General features: G+C 38.2%; 1 non-coding gene across 1 annotated transcript; it reads left to right on the top strand.

Annotated features, from left to right (window-relative positions):
- Positions 1 to 16,048: 16,048 nt before the first annotated feature.
- Positions 16,049 to 16,154, top strand: LOC141658323 (small nucleolar RNA R71). Its single transcript, XR_012549215.1, has one exon. It is a non-coding gene; the product is annotated as a small nucleolar RNA R71 (small nucleolar RNA).
- The last annotated feature ends 806 nt before the right edge of the window (positions 16,155 to 16,960 follow it).

Raw genomic sequence — 16,960 nt, 5'->3', positions numbered from 1 at the left:
AAAAGAAAGGTGTGTGGTGGAAGCGATTGGGAATCATGGGGACAATGGGGTGAAAACTGAAAAGTTACCGTTACTTAAACGATCATACGATTATGACGGTATTTAAGTTTTAACCTTATCCTGTTGTTTTTACCCGTTGTCCCCAGTCCAACACGCAATCGTCTCCCCAGTCCAACACGCAAAATCTAGATTTTCTTTAGTAAAGTCACATCAAGAATTTCACATTTTAGTAATTTGATTTTTTTTCTTTTTTCGAGAAAATTAGTAACTTTATCTTAGTTATCATAGTCATCGATAAGTAAACTATTCATAATCATGATAATGTAAAATGAAGGTATAAATAAAACTAAAGAAGTAATTTGTTAATTTCATTCTTTGACCCATCTCTATTGTATTTTGTTAATTTTTCCAAAAGTTCCATCTTGATGCATTGTATTTGTAACACGAACATTTGTTTTATGTTTAAAATGTTCACTATGATATTTATCATAATATCATCCATACAATCTTGATGTTTTCGTGGCGAAGTTATTAAATCTAACTCGAATTTTCTTGTTACTTACATAGCTACATAGAAGTATATGTAATGGTGTAAATCTTTGCTTAAGCAAATGCTCCTAATAAAAAAAGAGGGGTACAACTGGAAAATAACCGAGTAAACTTTTGAAAATGGAAAAAGACTAGATCGATATTATAGACTAAATATCCAATTTTTATCTCGATCATTATTTATCTTTAATTTAAAAAGATTAAGTAAATTAGAGAAATGATTCAAATATACACACACACTTCTCATTGCTGTATTTGAATTCAATTTATTTAGACTTTCTTTTTTATTTATCGCTAAAAATACCTATGATTTAATATAAAATACTAACTAATGCTCTCCATAAATATCACCTAAGATTGCTTTTAACTTGATGAGTTATAGAATCTTTAACCACACAGAAGACCAATTATCCAGCGAAAATGCAATCTATCTTGCTTGTTATCGTCTTCAGCTTGTTTTCCCTCTACCATTTACCCTTTCAGTTATTTCCCACTAACTCACTTTTTGTGAAAGATCTTTTTAAACGACAGATTAATCCGTTTTAAATGAGAATTTGTGGCGAAAATAAACCATCAAGAATCAAGATTGGTGTTTGGGCCAAAATCTTCTTATTGGCCTAATAGGGAATTGGCCCAAGTGAAATCCGCCTAACGATTTGGGCCAAGGAACATGTAACAACGGGGAGGCCCGCTGATGAAGGAACCCCGTGCGTTGGAGAGTCGCCAGGGAGATTTCAGGGGGTCAAACATGCTAAAACCCTTGAATATGCTAAAAATTGGCCAATATGCTGTTTACCAAATAGCGCCTAAAACCATTTACGAGCATTTCCTTTTTTCCCTATATTTATTCGCTTGAAATCTTTTTGTGACTATATACTAAGTATTATCTTAGGAGCTCTGCAATTGAACACAAGCGCCCTAAATGATACTGAATAGCTTACAACAATTGTTTATCTATGATTCAAAAATATAAGCCCACTCACTTGATATCGCTCCGCACTGATACGGTTGTTCCCCAAAATATTTTCCATGATTTTTGTTCAATTTGGATTTCGGAAAAATATTTAAAATATTGCTCATCTTTATATACTACGAGATTTTTGTAGTGTACCTTGTAGAGAATGTATGCAAATAATATCTTAGAATAGAATATTTAGTCTATCTTTTAGTTATAGAAATTATATTATTGTAATTATCTCTTCCTTATTTACTTGCTTGTATTACGGCTAGATCATGACAATTAGGTTAGTTTAGCACTTGGTATATTAGTATATATATATGTACAATTATCATTAATGTAAGGTATGCAATTCTCAATGATAAAAAACCGTTCTCTTATATTTTCTCTGAACTCTATCATGGTATCAGAGCCTCGTGCTCTTGATAGAGGGTAACACCTCATAGTAGATCCTTAGGCCAAACCACCCACCCAAAAACCCTAGTTCTACCTACAACCTCCCTTCTCTTCCGCTGCTAAAACCCCCAGAATTGCATCTAACGTATTCCGACCCACCATCTATATTTCATCTATACTTTGGTCACCACTTTGAAATTTATGACCACTACCATTAAAGCAACAACCCCGCTCACGGCCACCGAAACCTAGGCACCACCTTACATCCACCATCTAAAGTCATCAAAACTACAACCCTCTTCGTACAAATCATCATCACAACCAAAAATAACCCATCTATTTTTGCAGTTGTTCACGTAAAAGGACAACTTCATCCCTGATTTTTAGTCTTGCCAAATCTCAAAGCAAGGGTTTTGACTTTTGCTTTCTTGCTCGTTTGATTTTCTGTTTGATAGAACCTTTCACTGATCTCTAACAGAAACCCTACATACTTCTCCAAAACCACACCCAATTTATGCTTAAACCATTCTTAACACTACTATGTCATCTCCAGAATTATACATTACCCTACCCACCACAAATCTTATAGCACACCATCATCAACACCCACACCAATATTATAGTCACAAGTTCACAACTGTCTCGACCACCACTCTCTAAACTTGGCCACCCTTTGTGCCGCCTATACAAACTTTTGCTTTATGTTCATCTTACACTTTGTTTTTGACATCACTATTACCTTTCCTTTTTCTCACCATATTTTCTATAAAAACAAAAAAACTAGTCAATCTCTTTACAACCTGTCTCCACCTTTCCTGATTTCTTACCTCATACACCTTCACTTTCTTGGCAACCCCTTTTGACAATAGTTTCAAATCGCGGCAAAACCCAATCTGCCAAAATTTTCTAACCAACCCTCTATATCATATCCGAAATTTTCAATATTCTACTGATTCAATTACATACATACTTATTCCGCACACTACTTTTAATCCATTATTCTCATCATATCAAACCCACAACAAACCCAATTCGAGCCATGGCTCAGACCCAAGCAATCACCGCAACACCGCCTTTGCTCACTACTCCGCTAGCACGTTTTTCCTTGACGCTCTGACCAAAAACCATCCATCGTGGCAGCCATCTCGAGACTGCACCAGCTCTACCCCACTTCATTGGTATCGCAACACTGCCTCCCACTGCTATACTCGCCCTCGTCTTCTTATCTTACTATCCAAGATCGTACTTTCCGTTCCGCCGTCCGTCTTGCGGGGGCATGTAGAGAATGTATGCAAATAATATCTTTATATTTTCTCTGAACTCTATCATACCACCACAAAATTTTCAAACTAAACGAGGTAATCCATCTTCTATTTTGTTCCTTTCTTGGTCACACACATTTAAGGCAAAATGATCCTTATAACTTCATGATTTATGGTTTATGCTTTTTTTAGAGCCTAAATGTCATCTAATTGTTAAGTATGATAACATGATCGAAGGTCTGTTTTTTTAGCTTTTCAAAATCCAATCATCTAATTCCCATATTTATTGTGGTGTCTAATGTCTCTTACCCGTAATGTATTTTAGTTTGATGTTTATTGCTCCTAAAAGTCTATGGGTATTGTAATAAAAAGATGAACTTTTGAGTAGTATAAAAGATGAACCGTTGTAAAGAAAAGATAATACAATGTAGAACTCTATAAAAGTGGCTTCATAGTATTAAAATGAAGATGATGTTGAATTCTCTTCGATTTATTTCACCTTTTATATTCCAAGATTTATATATTGTCTTTTAACTTACATCCAAGTTGCAAATGGAATCTGTTTTCGTTTTATTGTCTTTGACATTCTATCTGATAACCACATATTGGCTTTATTTTTTAAAGAAACGTTTATAATTATTACACAATATTTGTTTATTCAAATTTTCATTGAATTTGAGTAAATACATTGTAACTAATATCACTGTTAGCTTGCACTTTCATCTTGAATGACTATTTTTTGTTGCTTTATATTGTCTTGAGATGAATTTGAATTACTGGCAGTATTTCTTTTACTTTTGGTTAGGACCATAGGCATCTTGAATATGGCTTTAAAAAATAGGTGTTTTCAAGGAATCAATTCTACCAACTCCATCGATACAAATTAGAATCTCGATCCTTACAACATTGCTAGAAATACAAGCACCTGAATTATATGAAGATGTTGTAATGAATCTGTTAGTCTTCTACAAGATAATATATCCGTCCTAGCATTAGAACGGGTCAAATCTCATCCCACTTTCACATATCGGACACATATTTTGCTGTTTTCTATGCGTTCTATTTTTGTCTTATTGATAGAATTTGACCCGTTTTAAACTTAAACGGATACTCCCGTCTTAAACAAGAATTCGTTATAATAAAGAGGTTTAGCTACATGGAACTATTGGAAGCATACTAGACATGCCAATGTTACGTGAAGCTAATCTCTACTGTTAGTATCACCCCCAAGATGGAATATCTGTTGTATGCACGGGTTTCGACAAACTATAACGATGGTCTATACTATAATCCGGGAAAGTTGTGATGTGAGTCTCTCCCATATTTAAAAGATCTTTCACATTATTTCTTAAGAGTTAAAGTATAAAAATTTTGACAAAAAATAAATACTATAAAAAATCATACTAAATGATTTAGGTATGATGTAAGATATTCCATCAGTTTTTGTATATACTAGTATTGGTGCCCGGCTTCGCCCGAGTTACCCCTACTTACCATTAAATTATTTTTTCCATTAGATAAAATTACTTAAAATTGGATAACTAATAAATTTATCATTAATATATTTTTTTATATCCATCCTAAAATTACGATGAAATAAATTTTGAGACAAATTCACTACTCCCGCTATTAATATTTTACTCTTATTAATGAAACAATATTAATAACATTTCACTATTTGCCCGTAATCATTGTTACTTTCACTACTCCCGCCGTAATTATTGTTACTATCACTACTGCCGCATTAATATTGATAATTTCACTACTCCCGCCGTAATTATTGTTACGTTCACTATTGCCGCATTAATATTGATTATTTCACTACTTTCGTTGTTGTTTCTACCATTCTCACTAATCTCGTTGATAATATTGTTACTTTTACTATTCAAATGAGTGATTACTATCATATAACTACATCCAATGTTACTACAATTCTTTTCTTTACTGACGAAATTATTTTTACAACTTAGACATGCAATATTAAGAGGATTATATCTTTATATAAATATATTACATACATGCATTATATCAAATCGAAAGAATTATGCAATATTATATATTATGGAATCTAACTTGAATTATTTATAACCTACTTATTATATTTTTTTTTTTAAATAATTAACATCTCTATACATCTAACAAACTATAAAGTTTAATAAATTGCATAGATTTTAAATTTATTATATAATTTTATGATGATAATAATTAATACCATAAGTGTGCATGTTTATACTAATTAATTATTTTATTTTAAGGAAATTGACCATCTTCTAGTCTTCTATAAATATTTAGGAAAATTATCGCATTTTATTTATTTTAGTCTTCTTGAAGTTGAACATCTTAATTAATTATTTTATTTTAAGGAAATTGACGATGTTTAGAAAAATTACCAAACTTCTATATAATTTAATTTAACCCAAACTATATAGTATTTGCAATGAGATCTCTTAATTGGGTTCATCACACAGTGCTATTGATTTAAATCTATATAGTATAATTAATTTGTATAACTTTCTTTAATTACATTAAAATCCCTTGATTTCTGGATTTAATATATAATATTGATTGATTGATTGATTGATTGATTGATATATATACACACAAGGAAATGTTTATAATTTATAGGCCTAGTTCGAGAAAAATTGTGTATACCAAAAGAAGAAAAAGAATAGAAATACGGGGGAAAAAATCGTGAAAAAATTATAATAAACTTAACAAGAGATTTAGGAAAATACTAAAAAAATCGTGGCAAAATTCTAGTAAATTAAGGAAAAATTTAATATATCGTGACTTTTTCATACACCACCAACCATATCATGACACGTCGACTATTAGTTTTTCAAATATTTAGTTTTATTACAGGCAAATTAGTCCATTTGAGTAAGACTGGTTATCAGTTTCATTAATTAAGTAAAGAAACACTATTGAAATACTAGATTTCAGTATTGAAATACTAGATTTCAATATCTTTAAGTAACATCGCGGTTTGTCGGGTGGCACATACCGTAAATCTTTTTGAATATTTTTTAAATGATTTCAACAAGTTTTGAATTTCCCAGAAAATGTTGAAAATAAACTATCTTAACTCTTAAGCTAGTTTTGTACCTAATAATTCTATATTATTATGCCATAAGGTAATTATTTGCCAAAGGTATTTTGAAAATGTTTATTTCCTTTTATTAAAACAATTACACTGTTAAAATTTCAAAACTGCTTTAAAATACATACTAATTTCAATATTAGGTATAAACATTTGAAAATATGAAACCTTCATTTTGATAACTTCGATTTCTCGCTTAAAGAAAGTGGTGTTAATGTTCATCATTTTAAATTACCGTTTCTGAACATTTCGGCATTGTTCAATTGCTCACCTTAAATTTTAATTGTATTATAATTTAGGGTTAATTGATAAGAATAATCCAAACTATTACCCATCTTCTCATAATAATCTGAACTTCATTTTAACTCACAATAAACCATAGTATTGCTTCCCTCTTCTCATAATAATCCGAGTAACTCGCTACCTGTTAAACAGGTTAACTTACTTTTTTTTTCTTCTTTTTTTTTGAGTTATCTAACTGACCACTCCCTTAATTATGAGTAAATTAGATTTTACTCCCTTTTGAAATCAACTTTTTTAAAATTACTCTCTTTTAAAATTGTGAGTTTTGAAGCAATTTTAGGAAAAAATGCAACTTAAGATAGTAATTTTAGTAAAAATGCAACTTGAGGGGGTAATTTTAGCAAAAAAATGCAACTTAAGAGATTAATTTTCAAAAAGAATTTTAAAAGGGAATAATTTTAAAAAAGTTGATTTTAAAAGGGAGTAGAATCTAATTTACTCCTTAATTATATTATTTTACCATCACAAGACCCAATCTCATTCGCTGAACCCTCCTCCCTCACCAATCAGTCAATCACCACAACTGCTATCGTCCAACCACAATCATCACCACAACAACCGCTACCCCAACTTACGGACCTCCTATATCTATCCCCATGGCCACCATGAATATAATCCCACAACCATCCTAATTATCAATGCCATGACAACAGTATCTCCACAAACCATCTAAATCGCAATTGATGTAGCTGGCGCAAGATCATCAATTGGGCAAAATTCCCTTTGTAGAGGCAATTGTACACGAAGATAAAGAAAACCCACCAAATTATTAACCTCATTTGATGTCATACCAACAAAAAATGCTCATTTTGCCTCTGCACAAGGTACGGTCATAATTTAATCAACAATTTACTAAACAACCCAAGAACATCACTGTAGATACCCAGTATCTGCTGAGATTCCAACAAACACCCGATGATTGACAGGGCTGTCGTATACCTATCAAAAATAACTAACTAAACTAACTATATAGCTAGGGAAGTCAGGTCGATCTCCTCAGGGAGGCAAGATATCTGTAAGAGTCCGTCTATTTGGTCACAAAATGGGGGGGGGGGTGTTTAAATTGGTTTTCTAAACTAAAAGGTTTAAAGGAAGAGAAGCAGAGAAAAGAGCAATAAAGGCAGAAAAAGATGATAAACTATCAATAGAGAGGGGACATGTCAGGATTTCGGTTCACTACGGTAGTCCAGTGACTCAACTGTAAACAACTTAGATAAATTACTGCGAGACGGATATGGAAAGGTCCTTCCGGTCCACTTTCTATCCTAAACTTCCACTAACTTAACTTTCGTCCTCGTCAGGGTAGTCTACTGTTCATAGCAGGTCTATTTAGTCCTATCTTCCGATCCAGGATTAAATTTAACCAGATTAAAAAGGTGACTCAGAAGCGTGCACTCAACTAAGTCGGTAAATAGAGTTATATTGTTATGGTGACAGAATCTCACAATTAATTCATCTAACTTATTCACTACATCGTCACATTTCTACCGTTGATCCCCTAATCCCAACATGAAACAAGTTTATCTACTCATATCGCTATTAATACTATCAAAACTAACAGCAGATAAATAACCAGCATTCAACATGTTAAAACGATAATTAATTTGCATAAAAAGGTAATTAGGGCAGAAATTAAATGAAGCAAAACAAGTAATTAAAGTAAATGAAAGAGAGATTATTATTAAGAAAGGAGAAATAGATTACAATCGCAAGAATCCGGCGTAAAGAACGACAAAATCCGAGCAAAATAATCGCGAAAGCAAAGTTACAGTGAAGGATGAAAGCAACGCAGTCTTGGAAAAATGATAGATAATGAATTAGATGAAAGATTAGATGCTAATGACCTAGTAAAGTTGCGTTTAAATAGAAAATAAACTAAGTTCAAAAGCTAAAACAAGTTCACGGGCTAATTAAAGCCCACGAAAGCCTAAACCACTCGATCGAGTAGTTTGAAACCACTCGATCGAGTAAAACTCCAGATAAGTTACTCGATCGAACATAAATGTTACTCGATCGAGTAATCCCACTTTCCAGCACTTCTTGATCGAGTAATAATCCACTCGATCGATCAACCCAGGCAATAAAAACCACTCGATCGAGTAATAAAACCACTCGATCGAGTATTCTTCCTTCAAATCAGCCTAATCTCGTACCCAACTGCCTCGTAAACCGTGCCTCCATGCATCCCAATGCAGAAACTCACTCCGAAAAATCCCGTCTCCTCAAAATGCATGCAAAAAGGACGAAAAATGGTACGATTCCACTACTTTCGCGTTCATTTCTACAAAACGAACCAAAGTAGCCAATTCGGGGGCAAAATGCAATATAAACAGTATGAAAGTGCATATAAATACGTGCTAAAATAGGCTAAAAAGACTATACAAATTGCACGTATCAAATCTCCCCAAACCGAACCTTTACTCGTCGTCGAGTAAACTAAAATGCAACTAATGGAACGGAAATGAAAACTCAGAGCTAGCTTAACTTGTCTACTTGAACCAATTTAATGCAACGAAAATTAACAGTCATAGCTAAGTAGTCAATACGCAAACGAGTTATAAGATGTTTAGAAATATAGCCAACCTATCGACCTTGCAAGACCAACAAAATCGGACTCTCCCGTGGTCACTCTTCTCTCATGAAGCAAAGGGTGAATGTTATATGTAAAAGAGAAAAGGAAGAACAGTCACTCACCTAACTGCGACCTACATAGCATGCATGCAACAAAAATGAAAGACGATTCAAGTACTAATGCACACACTCCAACCAATAATGTCCGTCACAGCCGAGGGCTTACAAATAATATGGGAATAGTGAGGTTCAGGTGAGAAAAGGTAAAACAAGTTATGGTAATGTGGAGGTAAAAGCGTCAAGCTAGTTCCTAACAGGACCATATAAACCATCCGAATCTCAACTGACAGAAAAATAAAGTACAAATGCCCTTCATTTGGCAGAAATCTCACTAATCTCATACACAATCTCCTCAAAAATATGGAATAAGAATGGAGGAGTTAGACGCTCACAAACTTTCCTTTTTTAACACCGTCTAAATGAATTGACTTAAACAAATCAATTATTTTCAAACTTCTTTTTTTTTTTCTTTCTTTCTTTCACGTGAAACACAACTTTCTTTTTTTTTTTTTTTTTTTCTTCTTTTTCTTTTCTCTTTTCACCTTCCTCTAATTTCCACCAACTCCAATCATATAAACACGGGCCAAACTGCAAACGGAAAATCATACCACAAAAGACATACTAAACTAGCTTGACTAGGCAGGCTCAGTTTGGGATGTAACTAATGGGTCAAAAAGGCAAGTTTTAGCTTAAGTGGAGCTAAATGGGTGAAGAATATAAGGAAAAGGGAAAATTTGCAAGCACCTCCCTGCATGTGACACCGACCACAAACCCGAATGTGTGCATTTGAAAAGAAATCGAATGTCATAAAAGTGCAAAAATGATGGACATGCTATGCAAGGAGTACTACTCTCAATTCCTAATGAACTGGTCATGAATGTCACCAGTTATGGGCTCTAAACCTCAGAAATTGTAAAGTAGGTTGCCAATTTATCAGGTCAAGTCTAAACAAATCGACTATATTTGAACAGAAACTCGTAGACTATGCGTATGACAAAGCTAATAACTATCAACAGAAGTGCAAGGCTCAAGTAAAAATGACAAGTTATAGCGCAGTTTCATCACGGAAATCTACCGTTCCGACTCAACCTATATGCAAAAATAAACGTGAAAATGTTTGAATTTTTTTTTTGAAATTTTCTAATTTTTTTGGTTTTTTTATTTTTAATGAAATAAAAAAAAAAACAATGCAAGCTGAAATAAACAAATGTGAATGCAAAACAAATGCAAATGCAGACTCAAAAGGATGCAATACCCTCCCCAAACCAAAACGGACAACGCCCTCGTTGTCCTCCAGCATACACCAGCAGATATATACAGGGAAACGGGAATATACAACCAATAAAGAATGAAAAATAAAATAAATAGGAGACAAAAATAAAAGAGTGAGATGTACATACAAAACACGAACTTCCCCAAACCAGCCAGAAAACTGGGGAAGTGAGTAGACCAGTAGCTACTCGTCAGCCTCCTCGTCGCTGTCATACACGTCCTCCACCGTCACCCTGAAGTCCTGGTCTACCTCGTGCTCTCTCCTCCTCCTCTGCTCAGCTCGAGCTCTCTCCGCCGCCGCCGTCGGGCCCTCGTCCTCCTTCTCCTCCTCCTCCTCAGCAGACTCTGGGTACCCCTCAGCTGGGTACCGGTAAAAGGAAGGGTGTGGCCAACCCTCTGGGATCGGACGGTGTCGACTCAAGTGGTACTCGTATAGAGGGAACAAAGTCAAAGCTAAGTCCCGCTCTATACGAGCCTGTCTCTCTGCAAGCTCAACTAACAAACCGTCACGACGCCCTTGGTCTATGACCGAGGATGCCTCAAAGGGTGGTGAAGGTACAAAATTAGCCGGTAGGACCGGCTGTGTCTGTGTCTGGTCGGCGGGTGCAGGAGTAGGAGTGGAGGTAGGGATCGGGGTAGGTGTAGGAGTTGGGTGCCCCGTGTGACAGTAGGCAAAGAGGCTAGACGGGGGAGAGTGGTGCAAGATAAGTCCACAGACAAGGAACCGTCTATCTTCCAAGTCCGGAAGTCTGTGGTCAGCCAATGCTGAGAATGCATGGCATCTAGGCTCAGATACCTCTCTCCCGGGAGGTACGGTAAGTCACGAGGCCAGACAGGGAAAAGGGAACGGGCAAGAATGGTGGCTATGCCACCGCAGATAATAGATCCCGTGACCTTCTCCCCCTGGGCCTGGAAGTACTGGGCGGTCAGATAGGCAATGTTGAGGGTAAATGGACCCTCGCAGTCAATGTTCAGGTAACCGCCTAAGATGGAGAGCTCATTGTTGTTGATGTTGTTTGGCTCCCTACGGCCAAAAATGGTGCTCCCCATCAGTCTAAGAAAGTAACGGGCAGGGGGGAGGTGGACCTGTGCGAGCTTTCGCTCGGGAAAGGTGGTCTGGGCCAAGGTCCGCCAAAGCTGAGGAATGACCTTCCTCGGGGCAGTAGTGTCGCCCGTAAAGGAAAGGTCGAGTCTGGTACCAAACTCCTCCAAAGTCATCGAAAAGGTCCGGTTGAACAACTGGAATGACACAAAAGGACTAGTGGGGGCAGCGTCGTGTGCCACGGAGGAGAAGGTGAAGGAGCTGAGGAACTCAAGACTCAGCTCCAGAAAGGTGTGGCCACTCATAGTGATGAGTCCGGTCATCCCCGTGCCCCGTAAAAGCTCACAAACTGACTCGTAGAAGCCGAGTCTCTCAAGTGCCGGTCGGTATAAGAACCGGGTAGGGAAAAACTCACAGCCAACTAAGTGATAAAACCTCTTACAATGTACACCGTTAACGAAAATTACCTGCGGGAACTCAGGGTGGGAGTCGAGGGAGTCGTCCCCTCGGACAGTGACCGTGCCAGAAGGAGCAACAAAAGTAGAAGTACAAGGAGCTGGCGTAGCACGAGCACGTCCACGACCTCGGCCCCGGCCTCTAGAACCTGAGGTAGAAGCCCGTCCAGTGATGGTGCGAGGAACTAGAGCCGCCCGAAAAGCAGCTGCAACTGCTGATGAGTCCGCCACGGGTGTGCTCACCGTGGCTGAAGTAGAGGCTGTGGTTGTTGTGACCACCACTGAGGAAGAAAGACTAGCAGCAATGCTAGCAGTGGTGGTGGCTATGACTGAAGTGGCAGCCGAAATAGGGCTAGCAGCAGTGCTAGCAGGTGTAAAAACTGTACCAGCAGAGACTAAGAACACAGGGGCTGTGGTACTAACAGAAGTGGAGGCGGTGGTGACAGCATGGACCACCGTCTCAGGCAAGGATGGACTAGAAGTCGAACCAGTGGAAGGCAGAGAGCTAGAATCCATCCTGAATTAAAAGGGCAAGGGAATTTGATAAGAAAAAGCATGAAAATAGCATGGTAATCAGCCTGAAAACAACAGAAAACTCCCCTAAACAGTCGAAATTTTTGACTTACAGCACAAAAATTCCCAACTTTCCTCAAAAACTCGAATTACAGCGGATAAACAGCGATAGGGGCGGGGTAGCAGGCATCAATAGCAGCAATTAAGCAACAACTGAAGTAAATTAAGCATATGACAGCACGAAAACCAGATGACAGTCGAAAATTTCGACTGAAAATCACCCTTAATCGCGAATTTTGCGCAAAATTCGCGACTAGGCAAGTAAATATCAATGAGGATACGGGATTAAGCATCAAGTAAGCTAAATAGGGCAAACAAGTACAGTCAAAGTCGAAAAACTCGACTAAATAAGGGATTTCGAACCCTAATCCTAATTCACCTCATAAAAATGCGAAATTAGTGAAATTAAAATGCAAAGAGGTGAAGGAAATACTTACTTGATTAGAATGAACCTACAAATTGCAATTAATCGACAAACAACAAGCAGAAATGGCGATTTTTTGATCGAAAAACCGCAAACCCTAAAATCCCCAATAGACCGAGTAAAATAGCGAAAATCAGAGGGAAAGTAGAGGACTTTTGACGATTAATTAGCAGGTAACAAAATGTAGGTGACGGATTTGGCAAATGGGCAAGAAATATGAGATATTTGGGGTGTTTTTGATCGCAAAAGGGAAGGGTGTCGAGAAAATTGGGGGTTAAATGAAATAACAATGAAAAAGGAAGGAGTTAAAGAAGACTCCCTGCGTGTCTTTTTCCATTTCACTCGATCGAGTGGTTTAGAACTGCTCGATCGAGGACTTTTTTGGATTCATCTGCTCGATCGAGTAAAAATTTACTCGATCGAGAACTCCCCTTTTCAGCTTTACTCGATCGAGTAATACGGAATCACTCGATCGAACACATTTCACACGATCGAGTATAAAAAGTAATCGATCGAGCTCTTTTCCTCGTGTAAGCTCTTGAATTCGCCTTTATTCCTTTGAATTTGCGTAAAATTCCCCAAACCTGCATAGAAACACTCGCAAAAGTATCCCAAAATACCAAATATGCAAAGTAACAGTCTATAGTCTCTAATCTACGCTAAAAATTGTCTAAATTCTAATTGTCCTAATTAAAAGAAATAAATAAAGTTCAACGGAAAATTTAAAAATTGTTTTTACAAGTTGGTACATGGGGCATTTCCCCGCTCACTTCCCAAGGCAATTCAGTAGCCCCTCGGAGGGCTCCTGACTGGAGGACGTCATCTCAGCAACATTGATTGTCCTCTTCAGTTTCCATGAGCTTGGACTTGAATCATTAGGAGGAAAATAGTTGACATTCACATATGCGCGAACTTTTCTCATCCTTGCTCCTTTCTCACCAGCTTTAACACTGTCATTCCCACCTTGACTGACATTAATTGCACAACACCCCTTGACAGCTCCTGCATTATTTTCATCTGTACCTGCAACAAGGAAAACAAAAGAACTTTCCTCCTTTTTGCTCTCAACCTGAGGCGGAAGGGTCACAATAGCAGCACAATGCTCCAAATTTTCATTTGGAGTGTCAATAATAGGGTTAATAGAAGAGAGGGAATTGCAAGGCTGAGCTTGCATGGGAGCCCTCCGGAACTTAGACTGATGGAATATCAGCTCCTCGTCCCCAACCTGAAAGGTCAATGTCTTGCCCCCGATGTCTATTACTGCACGGGCAGTAAATAAAAATGGTCTCCCTAAAATGATAGGGGTATGGGCATCTTCGGGGATGTCAAGTACAACAAAGTCAACGGGGATAAAGAACCTCCCGATCTTAACAGGTATGTCTTCTATTACACCTAGTGGTCGTGATATGCTACGGTCGGCCATCTGAACAGTCATGTTTGTGCAATTAAACTTTGTTAAACCAAGTCTCTTAGCCAGAGACAGCGGTAAGACACTCACGCTAGCGCCAAGATTGCATAACGCGTTATCAATCAAATGGGTACCAATATGACACGGAATTGAAAAACTACCCGGGTCTGACAGTTTAGGAGGTAACTTATTCTGAACTAGGGTTGTCCCTACCTCGGTCAAAGCTACCGTCTCATGATCATTAATGTGCCTCTTACGCGATAAAATTTCTTTCATAAATTTAAGGTAAGAGGGTACCTGTGTCAGCAGTTCGGCGAATGGCCCAGTAACCCGCAAGCTTTTCAGGATTTCGGCAAATTTGCCGAATTGTTGATTATCTTTAGTACTCTGCAGACGCCTTGGGAAGGGAACCGTGATGGGTATCTCGAGTCCCTTGTTCCTCTCTTCCAACGTGTCAGCCGGATCAAGCTCCAAATCCTTCGGACGCTTCTTTCCTCTCGAACGAGGTCTTTCAGGTGATTTCTCACTCGATCGAGCACTGGCAGGCTCTCGATCAAGCTGTTCCTTATCCATACTACTCGATTGACCAAAAATACCATTCGATCGAGTAGTTTCTTCAACAAAATCACTCGGTCGAGTAGAAAATTCACTCGATCGAGCAGCTTCTTTTCCCTGCTCACTCGATCGAGTAGAATTTTTACTCGATCGAGTACTTTCTTCAACATTTTTACTCGATCGACCCCCAGAAACTAGTCTATCGAGCACTTTCTTTGCCGTCAGCTCCTTTTCTTCGCCATAACACTGTTCATCAGCAATATCTACCTTCCTCGGGTCTGATTTCGACATGTCCGATCCCTCATATGAACGACCGCTCCTCAAATTAATTAAATTTACTGTCTCATGTGGATTTTTGTCAGCTTGTGATGGTAAATGACCTGGTTTACTTGCGGACTGGTTCGCGGCTAACTGGGCAACTTGTGTTTCAAGTGCCTTGATTGATGCGTCTTTTTGTTGATCACTCAGCTGCCACTACTTTGTCAAAGACTGCAACATTGTCTTCAACTCACCTAGCTCACTTACTCCACCAGAAGAGGATGGACCTTGATTAGGCGTAGAAAAGGAAGGAGGCTTCTGAAAGCCTTGTTGAGTCTTATGTGGAGGGACATACGACTGCTACTGCTGCGAAGGATGGGTAGGATTGAGCACATTTTGACTAGTCCACCTCAAGTTGGGATGGACTGCCCCTCGGTTGTTATAATAGGAACCCCCTCCTTGCCTGTATTGTTGAAAAGCAAGGACCTGTTCCTTCGCCGTAAGACAGCCAACAGCAGTGTGACCGTCATTGCTCCCACATCTCTCACATGTAATAGTCTCCTCTCTAGTAAGCAGATGAACCGTCTGAGGCTCCCCAGCAGAATGCAGCTCCAACTTATCAAACCTAGCATTCAAGGCTTCCAGCTGAGCCACAACCTGCTTATCGACTGCATGAACTGTTCTAATACCATCCCTTGGATTTCCATACTCAGCATAGTGGTTCGCCATCTCTTCAATAAGGGCCCATCCCTGATCATCGTCAGTGTTCTCTTGGAATCTTTCGTTAGATGACGCATCAAGTATGGCTTTGTGATCATCATACAGCCCATTGTATAACTGGTTAGACAGAAACCACGGGTCAAAACCATGGTGAGGAATAGACCTCACCAAATTCTTGAAACGGGACCACGCTTCATATAAAGTTTCATCAGGTGCTTGCTTGAAACTTGTGATCTTTGCCCTCAGCTGATTGGTGCGCTGTGGAGGGAAATATCTCTTGTAAAAAGCAAGAGCAAAGGTCTCCTAGTTAGTAACCCCTGCGGCCGCGCGGTCCAAATCAGTCAGCCACTCCCTGGCTGAGTCAGTCAAAGAAAAAGGGAACAGAACCTCCTTAATCTTGTCTTGAGTTACCCCCTTTGTGGCGGGGATAGTAGAACAGTAGTCCGTAAAGACCTTCATGTGCTTCCTTGGGTCTTCACCTGCCACATCTCTATAGAGATTTCTCTCCACCAGATTGATATAGGAAGGACGGATGTCAAATGTATTCCCATCCTCAGTCTTGAGATTGAAACCCTTTGGAATTGATGTTGCTTTAGGCTCCGAGTGACTAGTAATGTTCGGCATCTTTACTGGTTGGCTTACAGAACTAGAAGTATCTTCTTCAAAATATGGATTTTCTGTAAAAAGGAAATGCTGAAGCTCTGGTTCGAAAGTACTCAAGGCTTCCTTTCGTGATTCTCTTTGCAGACGGAGTCTATGCCTAAATAGTCTATCTGGCTCAGAATCAGCTGCAACTAACTCAAACCTGTCTGACCTGGGTATACACAACACTGAAAGAAAATAAATAAGAACTGCCTCAAGGAATAAAAATTCCATGAGACGGATAAAATAAACGAAACAAAGACAGATAGGGCAATTGCCTCCCCGGCAACGGCGCCAAAATTTGACAGGGCTGTCGTATACCTATCAAAAATAACTAACTAAACTAACTATATAGCTAGGGAAGTCAGGTCGATATCCTCAGGGAGGCAAGATATCTGTAAGAGTCCGTCAA

Source organism: Silene latifolia, chromosome 5 (genome assembly GCF_048544455.1).
Source record: "Silene latifolia isolate original U9 population chromosome 5, ASM4854445v1, whole genome shotgun sequence".
Classification (NCBI taxonomy): Eukaryota; Viridiplantae; Streptophyta; class Magnoliopsida; order Caryophyllales; family Caryophyllaceae; genus Silene; species Silene latifolia.
The sequence above is the reverse complement of the archived record's forward strand: the minus strand, read 5'-3'. Positions and strand labels throughout refer to the sequence as shown.